The sequence below is a fragment of the Paramormyrops kingsleyae genome, chromosome 9 (genome assembly GCF_048594095.1).
Source record: "Paramormyrops kingsleyae isolate MSU_618 chromosome 9, PKINGS_0.4, whole genome shotgun sequence".
Taxonomy (NCBI): domain Eukaryota; kingdom Metazoa; phylum Chordata; class Actinopteri; order Osteoglossiformes; family Mormyridae; genus Paramormyrops; species Paramormyrops kingsleyae.
This window is the reverse complement of record NC_132805.1, coordinates 21,550,839-21,561,637: the sequence shown is the minus strand read 5'-3', so window position 1 is coordinate 21,561,637 and position 10,799 is coordinate 21,550,839.

Sequence of the window (10,799 nt, the reverse complement as noted above, 5' to 3'; positions counted from 1 at the left end):
TAAAAAAAACAGAGTTCAGTGTGGTAAGATTAATGTTTAATTCATAATTAATAATTTGTAAAGCAAGCCTTGGTAAAGTACGTTTTAGTAACATTGCTAATTAATGCCAATCTGTTGAGGTTGATTTAAGCCTAAAGAATTGTTAGTTTTTTGTTGTTGTTTCGTGTTTATAATATTAGTGCTGTAGGGTATACATTGCCATGGAGGGGGACCTAGAAACATTCATTAGGTCAAGAGGAGTACCGGAAGACAGTATAATGCTCATGAAACAAGACAAGGTATGCTACGTTACATTTTACAGATTTAATATTAGTATAAATTAGTATCACTTTACCGCGGGCTCTATCTGCTGGGGCCGCTGCTACAGCTCCCGGGCGGGTGGTCGCCCGCATGCTGGGGGGCCTGGTCTGCCCGGGCCCGTTGCCTGGTGGGGGCGGGTCGTTGTCTGCCGTTGGCGATTCCGGCGCGGGGCCCTCGGGCGCTGTGGGGTGGTTTGGGGGGGGCGGTGGGGGGAGCCTCTGCCTCGCCTGGGGGGGGGCCTGGGGTGGCCGGGGGGCGGGGGTCACCCCGCCTGGCTGGTCCGGCTCCCCGTTTGCCGGGGGGGTCTGGGGTTGTCCCGTCCTTGGCCGCTAGCTGGGGTCTCATCGGGCGTGATGGGGTGGGTCTCTCCCGGTCTGCGCCTGGGGGGGGGGGGGGGCGTTCCCTGCTGCTGGGCTGCCTGTGGCGCCCCTGAACACCTAGGTTGGCCGTCCCTGCCGGCTGTGCGGGGTCAGGGATGGGGACTAATCAGGGCCAGTCGGGGATCTGGCCCCGGTGTCGGGGGGGGCCCACTCCTGGCACACCCTTATTGCTCCCCTGGGCCCAACACCACATTTCACACAACACTAGGGCCTTGAGGGGCGGTGGGGAGGTGCGCCGAGATGCATTGTAGACATAAACACACAACTCTCTCACACATGTACATGCACACTTCACACCAACATGGGTCAGGGAGGGGATGGGGGCTGAGGGGCCCCCCCTAACTCTCTGTCTCTGGCCCTGTGCGGGTGGGGTGGCCCGCCGGGGGGAAGACCCATCATGGGGGGGTTCGGGTGGCCCTGGCGGGTATGGGCGGCCTCCTCTCTTGGGCCGTGGGCCGGGTGGTGCTTGGCTCTGCTGCGCCGTGGTGGGGCCCTGGCGGGCGGTCCGGGGAATCTTGGGACACTCTGGGCTCTGCTAGGCGGATTGGGGGGTTCGGTCTGGGCTGGGCGGGGTGTCTGCCGCTCCCCGGTCGCCGCGGGTCCGCTCCCGGGTGGGGGGGGGGCTCTTTGTATGGGCCCCCCTTGGATCATCCTGCAGTGTTGTGGGGGAGGCGTGCCGGGTCGCTGCGGTGGGCGGCGGCCCGTCCTCCCGGGGGACGGGCTGGGGGGGCTGGGGCTCCCCCGGTGTGTGGGGGGCCGTACGCCGGGGGGTGGGGGGGTGGTCCCGGTGGGTGGGGCCCTTCGGCCCTGGACCTGCCTGCCCCGGTGGGGGGGTTGCGGGTGGGGCTGGGGGGCTCGCCGCCCGTCCTCCCTCTGCAGGCCTCCCTGTGCGGGGGTTGGCGCCCCCTTAGTCCCTCGCGGGCTCCCTCTCGGGTTGGGCGGGTGGTTGTCTCTGGGATGCGTGGCTGTGGGCCCTTGTGCCGGGGGGGCGGTAGGGTGGCCTCGGTTGCCTGGTTCTCCTGCCTTCGCCTTGGGCCTGGGGGGGGGGGGGGTGGGGGTGCTGCCGCCTCCCCTGACGGCATTAAATGCCAGCACATCCAATGACAAATCAGGTCACACCTACACTTGCACATGCATACAAGACTGGTTGAGCGATCAATATCATTATTATTATTACTTTTTAGGGTATGTTATAGATTTAGGAATTGAAATATACATATATAACGGTACGATTACGTGTGTGTATGCTACATATATATTATGTATATTAAATGCCAGCACATCCAATGACAAATCAGGTCACACCTACACTTGCACATGCATACAAGACTGGTTGAGCGATCAATATCATTATTATTATTACTTTTTAGGGTATGTTATAGATTTAGGAATTGAAATATACATATATAACGGTACGATTACGTGTGTGTATGCTACATATATATAATACCGATTTGTATTAATTATTATTAGTATCACTGATGTTGTTATAATTCTTGTTGTTTGATGAGTGTTATGTTTCTTATGGTTGTTTGTATTCTGTATTCCCCTATACTTCATTTTTTTTCCATCCCGCCTACATTATTAGTGTTATTATTTCTGTATACCTTTTTTTTTTTCTCTCTCCCCCTCTCCCCATGGTGATTGATGTCTGTTATTGTTACGCTTGTTGTTTCTGTACCCCCCCTGTTTTTCTCCTTTTCCACGGTACTGGTGAGTTCGGAGCGGCCACAATCTTTGCTCTTGAATGTAATGTTAAATAAAGTTGTCCTCCGAAGAGGGGGGGTGGTGGTGGGCAATAAAAAAAAAAAAAAAAAAAAAAAAAAGTATCACTTTACCGCTAGTTATACACGGTGTACACCCTAAGCAGCCGTTTGCAGGGCGCCAGGCAAAATGTGCTCGAGGATTTTAGGATTATATCCTCCTGAGACCCAAGGAAAAAACTGTCCTTCAATTTTAGGTTATTTGTCTTTGGAGGAAATAAGACATCTTACAATTTAGATTTTTTCAAATGTATTTTTATTTTTAATTACACAGCATGCCCTCTTTAGTGTACAACAGGAATAAATGTTTCCTTACATCATTAAAAAGATAGATGCAAAGACAAAATGTCCACTACAACGGACATAAATAAATGCATGGTTGGGGTGCAGGAGGATATGTCATTTGCTCAGTGGCAAACGTCACATAGATGTCGCTAAATTATGTCATATGTTGTGCATATATTTGTATTACGTTTCTTTTAAAAAGGGAAAATCTTTTTGTGATATGTACTGTATGGATACTGGTACAACTTTGTAAGAGCGGTACGATGAAGTCCTGACACAAAAATGCGCTTCAGTTCAGTTTAAACCCTGAAATTTTATTGTTTCCACTCTTTCTTCCGTTTTTCCTCGCACGACATGATAAAAACACCTTTCTATCTTTTACTTAAATCGTTATACAAAAATCTGTGCAATATATGAACGTCATTATGAATCATCATAAAATTATATAATATATTTAATATATACACTCACCTAAAGGATTATTAGGAACACCATACTAATACGGTGTTTGACCCCCTTTCGCCTTCAGAACTGCCGTAATTCTACGTGCCATTGATTCAACAAGGTGCTGAAAGCATTCTTTAGAAATGTTGGCCCATATTGATAGGATAGCATCTTGCAGTTGATGGAGATTTGTGGGATGCACATCCAGAGCACGAAGCTCCCGTTCCACCACATCCCAAAGATGCTCTATTGGGTTGAGATCTGGTGACTGTGGGGGCCATTTTTAGTACAGTGAACTCATTGTCATGTTCAAGAAACCAATTTGAAATGATTCGAGCTTTGTGACATGGTGCATTATCCTGCTGGAAGTAGCCATCAGAGGATGGGTACATGGTGGTCATAAAGGGATGGACATGGTCAGAAACAATGCTCAGGTAGGCCGTGGCATTTAAACGATGCCCAATTGGCACTAAGGGGCCTAAAGTGTGCCAAGAAAACATCCCCCACACCATTACACCACCACCACCAGCCTGCACAGTGGTAACAAGGTATGATGGATCCATGTTCTCATTCTGTTTACGCCAAATTCTGACTCTACCATTTGAATGTCTCAACAGAAATCGAGACTCATCAGACCAGGCAACATTTTTCCAGTCTTCAACTGTCCAATTTTGGTGAGCTCGTGCAAATTGTAGCCTCTTTTTCCTATTTGTAGTGGAGATGAGTGGTACCCGGTGGGGTCTTCTGCTGTTGTAGCCCATCCGCCTCAAGGTTGTGCGTGTTGTGGCTTCACAAATGCTTTGCTGCCTAACTCGGTTGTAATGAGTGGTTATTTCAGTCAAAGTTGCTCTTCTATCAGCTTGAATCAGTCGGCCCATTCTCCTCTGACCTCTAGCATCAACAAGGCATTTTCGCCCACAGGACTGCCGCATACTGGATGTTTTTCCCTTTGCACACCATTCTTTGTAAACCCTAGAAATGGTTGTGCGTGAAAATCCCAGTAACTGAGCAGATTGTGAAATACTCAGACCGGCCCGTCTGGCACCAACAACCATGCCAAGCTCAAAATTGCTTAAATCACCTTTCATTCCCATTCTGACATTCAGTTTGGAGTTCAGGAGATTGTCTTGACCAGGACCACACCCCTAAATGCATTGAAGCAACTGCCATGTGATTGGTTGATTAGATAATTGCATTAATGAGAAATTGAACAGGTGTTCCTAATAATCCTTTAGGTGAGTGTATAAATTAAGCTCCGTCTATATGACGTAGGGCCTGTGAGCAGACATGCTTTAACGATGTATTTTTAAGCCTCGCTACCATGTGTGCTGTCGGTGTATAATAGAACCAAGATCAGCCTTAAAGCTATAAAAAGTGGATTATCATCCTTCAACTGAAATGTTGCAATGCTTTAAAGCATTTTAGAAATTTAAAAAATGTGAATCAAAAGAAATCCAAGAATTGTCTTCTCTGCTACCGTAATTGCAATGTTTGCATAACACAAGGTGTTCAGTGCACCATGGTTACTGTTTTAGTAAGTAATTAAAGGAATTGGTTTTCCTCTCTTATCTTTGCAGATTGACAAATCTGTATTGACCGTCATGAAGGATGAGCAAATGGCGAAGTACCTTCGATGTTATGGTGACAGAGTGGCAGTTCTGTCTTACTGCCATCAAACACAGTCTAACCCTAATAAAGAAGATCTGTTAGAAAGAGTGAGAAATAAAATTGATTCTCGGGCTCTTGGATCAAAAGCAGCTCAAAAGTGTCATTCAAAAACCTCTGTGACTCCACTGCAAGGTTGTTTTATGGGAAGACCCAACAATCATTTTGCTGTGAAAACCACCAGAAAGATAGAAATTGGATGGCTTCATTTTGGCAAAAAAGGGTATCAATAAATGAGGACAAAAAATGGTGGAGGCACAAGACATGTCATTGTGGAAAAAAGCTTGTCAGTAGCTCAGGTCTTGGAAATGGGAAAGAACCTCTTTTTTCCAAACAGACTTTCAACAAAAGGACATGCAGAAAATTTTAGTTTTGATGTTTCTGACTTTAAAAGGAACAGTGTTTCTCTGGAGGACACTGTAGGACAACTTTATGAACAAACAAAATTACCATTACTGAGATTTTACATCTGCACCAGGGATGCAGACACAAGTCATACTGAATCTGGCAATGATGGCGAGTACAGTTCAGAAAACGAGTCTCTAGATGCACATGAGAATGAATATCTATCAGAAAACATCAGCAACAGAGAGGTTTGTACCCCCAAAAAAATGAGTGTGCTTGTGTTGAGTTTATTTGTATTTGTGTTTTAAAGTGGAATAATTACATCAAGACACAGGTTTTAAACACAGATTTGCTTGTTCTTTGCAGAAGGTGCAGGATGTAAAACAACAAGAAACATCTAAGAGATCAAGATATGTGCATATTCCAGCTGAATCACCAAAAGCAAAGAGAGCTTTTACAGTCCAGATGCTGATGATGAAGCAGATACTCTGTTGTGGGACCCAGAAAATGAAGAACATAAAACGACAGACGAAAATGATGAGGTTATTTTTATAAACAGTGTTGTGGCTGATGAAATCACAGAAGTAAGTCATAAACATTGTATCATCTTTTATGTATAAATCCAAATAAGGAATAATGATATAATAATTTAATTTAAATGTTGTTTTGATCTTGTTTAGTACATCACCATGTATAAATATTATCTCTGATTAACTCTATTTAAACAGTATTACTTTTTTGTAAGATATTTGTGCACATTGAAGAAGTAAATGAAGCTGCCCCAACAACCTCCTCATGTTCTGAAGCCGTACCATCTTTTGAACCACCACATCAAGAACTGGAAACAAGTATTCTGGTAAAGTACAATACATGCTAAATGAGCTCTTGTTTTGTTTGATTATCTTACAGTGTCTGACCATATAATGAAAAGATAAATAGGTAGCATGTGGCTTGAGTTCTTAGCTGTTTGTTACCACTGTTGTGTTTTCATTTTGAATTGTATGTTGAATTATTTTCAGTGTCTTCCTTTTTGCTCCTTTAGTCAAATAGTGCATCACTTTCTTTTCTCGGGGATTATTTGTCACAAGATGAGAACTACACCTCCTCTTCAAGCTTCACTGGTGTCTCAGCAAATGATGTACGTTACATATTAGTTCACAGAATTACCATTGTAAAAGACCTTATAACTGCTTTTTTAGACCCAAACCTAATGGAATGTACTTTAAAAATGGAATTTCTTAACGAAAAGGCCATTGATGATTCTGGGGTATCCAGAGACATGTACACTGCATTCTGGGAGCAGTTCCTTGAACTGTGTGAAGGTGAAGAGGAACGTGTTCCAAGACTGAGGCCAGACTTCTCAGAGAATGAATGGCAGGCAGTTGGGAGAATCTGGGCCAAAGGTTTTCTAGACCATGGTGTGCTCCCAGTGAGGCTTTCAAAATCTATCATCTTAGCCTCTATTCATGGAGTTGATTCAGTGGATGAGCATGTTTTGATGTCCTCCTTCCTCGGCTACCTCTCCACAAATGAACGAGTTATTGTAGAAAGGGCTCTTCAAGGCAAACTGGAGGAAGACGACAAGGAGGACATACTAGACCTTTTACAAGGATGGGCTCGCATTGCCTGCCCACAAAAGATAACCTGGAATCTGCCATACAAACAATGGCTCATAAGGCCATGTTGCAAGAGCCTAAATACATAGTAGACTGCTTCTCCAAAGCCATGGGATCTGTACAGCTGAACCTGGCAGACAAAGGAAGTGTGCTATCTTTGTATGAAATGAAAAGGGCTACTGGCAAAAAAGTTTCACAGATACTTGAGACAACACAAGAAATTTGTACTCCACAAGAGCAGGCGACTTTCAACTATCTTCAGCGTTATGTTCGGAACGTTGACCAGAGGAAGGCAGAACAATTTCTGCGATTTTGTACGGGCTCTTCTGTCATGTGCGTTGAAAAAATTACTGTATGTTTCAATGCTGAGTCAGGGCTTAGTAGAAGACCTGTGGCTCACACTTGTGGATCTATCCTTGAACTGTCTTACACATACAGCTCTTATCCAGAGTTTCGTGCCGAGTTTGACAGTATTTTATCTAGTAACTGTTTTACAATGGACATCATTTGAACATGATTGGTGGTACATTTTCAATAAGCTGTTTTATTTTCATTTCTTTTAGTCTAGTTTATTTCAAATGTTATTTGTGTTCTTTTCGAAATCTGAAAGCTACTTGAGCAGCAAAAGATTGTTCAGAAATAGTAATTTCTTTTAAGTGAAAAAAGCTTGTTTCTTTTAGAGTTTTCAGATGTAGTTGATGTTCAGAAGTCATTAAGCATTTGATGATTCGTCAGTTTAAATGTTTTATTAATTTCGTCTTACTAAATGGATGGATAACAAATTCTTACAACTATGTTGTCACAGTTTGTAATGTCTGTCGTGAGAGACAAGCACTGTTTTATGTGTTTTATCTCTCTACACACAATGTGCACTGAATTTTCTTGTTCTATTAGTTAGATAATGACTTAGGATGTATCTGGCAGTGCTTTGAACAGACAACACAAGAATGCTTCATGCAGCCTCATCTGTTTATACCTTTTATACTTATTCTAGAGATCATTAAGATCCCAGTATACTAGTATCCCAGTACACAAACTGACAGCAATTTGGTTTTCTGTTGTGACCTCAGTCTTGTGGTCCAAGGTTGGAAATGTATGTTTTACTACCTGGTGTGATTCTTTGCAGTGTTATGCATTAGTTTGTTTAAGCCAGTATGTAGTTTACAAAAGATTTGTTTCCTTAATCAAAAACAGGAAAATTCTGTTCAGTGTTTCTACATTTAATACTAATAAAATGTCATTTCTAACCATGGTGTCATTATGGCTACTTTCACACACTGGCAGTGTAGTGCTTCCAATCCATGTTAAATAAGAAAACACTTCACTGATTTCCTGTAATATGACATGACCACCATATTAAGCATTCAAGATAAACCCCTGCAATTACTTTTCAATTGATACAAATTAAATTTCAATTTCTTTTATTGGTAGTAAAGAATTTATGATTCTTGATTTCCACTCAGTTTGATACTACCTTATTGATGTTATTTAAAAGTTTCCTGCAATACTAACAGACCAAAAGTATCGGAACAGCAAGGCCAAATAATAGATTTTTTTTTGCTGTGCACCTAAGACATTTGTGTGTAAGATCAAAATATGCTATGGGAAGTGAGATCAGAATTGCAGATTTTATTCAATGGTTTTTACATCTAGAAAAACTTAGAACATAAGAACAAAAGAACATAAGAACTATACAAACGAGAGGAGGCCATTTGGCCCATCGAGCTCGCTTGGGGAGAACTTAACTAATAGCTCAGAGTTGTTAAAATCTTATCTAGCTCTGATTTAAAGGAACCCAAGGATTCAGCTTACACTACGTTATCAGGAAGACTATTCCATACTCTGACTACACGCTGTGTAAAGAAGTGCTTATAAGAACAAACTTAACATATTTCACATCAAACCATTCCGTTGTTCAAGTGAGCAAAAGTATTAGAACTGTATGTTTAAACTATGTACACAGAAGGCTTACAAAGCTGCAATAATTTTTTCTCTCAGTTGAAGATATAGGTTTATGGCATCATAAGGGTCTCTTGGAAGAGTAAGATGACTTTCAGCCATAACAGAGTTACACAACACATAAACATCTGTATCACAAGGTATTGGTTGACGAAAGACACACTCATTTTTGCACAGCTCAAAGCGGTCGTTTTCTACAGGGGCAAGGAAGTCTCTGGTCTCGTAGAGTTCAGGCAGCGAGTACATCACGTTTGGCTGACCACTGGGGACATTCAGGTTGCGAGAAGGCCTAATGGTGTGTGCATCCCATACTCTGACCGTATTATCCAGCTCATCCTGTGAAAACATTTCATCATTACATTTTGTGATAGTCAAATTCTATATAATTTACTTTTCTGGTATTTTTAGGCACCAAAAGATCACACTCTTGAATAAAAGAAAAAGGCACAGGCTATTTCATCAGATGGCGGTTTCATAGGGTCAAATAGAGCAAAATTAACTGCACACAAAATTAACGACACACAAATGAACACCGTCTCATACCACAAACTTAAAATCAGTGTAATACAAATATATGCAAAAAATATGAATAAACCAAATTTAGCGACGTCTATGTGACGTTGTGCCAGTGAGCATATGACATAAAGCAGGGGTACCCAATCTTATCCGCAAAGGGCCGGTGTGTATGCGGGTTTTCGCTGCAACTCCCTAATTAGATTACTAATTAGAGGACTGATTGGCTGAAGAGTCCTCACACCTGGGTTTGAACAGCTGACCTACAGGTTATCCCAAAAACCTGCATACACACCGGCCCTTTGCGGATAAGATTCAGTACCCCTGAGATAAAGACTATGTGCCAATGTATTTTCAAGCATCACGGAGAGGTTGTCCCTATATGTATGTGTGCTATCTGGGTTGATTTGTATCAAAACATCTTAGTGTTCAATATTTTAGTAATTTAGAAAATACTTATTTTAATAAAATTTTAATAGACCTATACTGGAAAAAAGCCCTAAAAATGATCAAATGTAGCTACCTTATGAAAATGAAGCGTTAACGAAAATGTCCGTAAATTAAGGGATAATGTACTGACAGAAACTTAGCAGAGGCAGTTGCAACATTAATTAAAATGTAATAAAATCATGCATTTTTGACCTCCATTATTTCATTTATGCAGAAAGAAGGTCCTGAATTAGTTAAATTACCTCTATTAAGAGATATTAAAAAGAGAACGTATTTTCATGTAACAAATTGTCACGGCGCTATCCGGGAAAGCAGAAGCCCGGACGTAGGATCGGGGAAATGCGGGATTTATTGGACCGACAATGTGGAATAGGCAACAAACGCAGAGTGACAATACAATGACAGGACTGGGGAACCACACGGAAACGCGGACTAAATACATTGGACTAATGACAACAATCAGAAACAGCTGATCACACGGGGATTACACACAGGGTTAACGAGGGGGCGTGGCACACGGAAGGAACGGACGATCGGGGCAGATCACAAATACACCATTTTTGGTTCATTATGACAATACATTACTACAAAAGGTCAGCCACTGAAATTTAATAATACTTCTGTGAATGTCTAAGCCTTTCTGAACTGAACTTTATGTATATTATGGAAAATATAAAATGCTCTTCTCTATTGGTTTCAGGTAACTCTACAAACAAGCAATGCAGATATCCTTGTTAGTGTCACTTTCTAAGTTTTGGTTTTAAAAAGTCATTCACTTAAAAATTAATAGTGAGATATCTGACGTTGTTCTTTAATAATCAATGAAATTACAAATTTGTTACATGATGAGCTTTTACATTGTCAACATGTTGCAACTGTCCCCCCACTGACAGCTATGATAAAATTTACTCTGCTGAAACTATAGCTTTAACACATGCTAGATATGTCTGTTAGAAGCCAAGAAAACACTGATTAAAGTGATATGACAATGACAATGTTTCACGCAAACCGTTGGACAATATGACAAAACATCTGATCATAAAAAAAAGTTTTTACCATAAAAATATTTTTTGCACAAG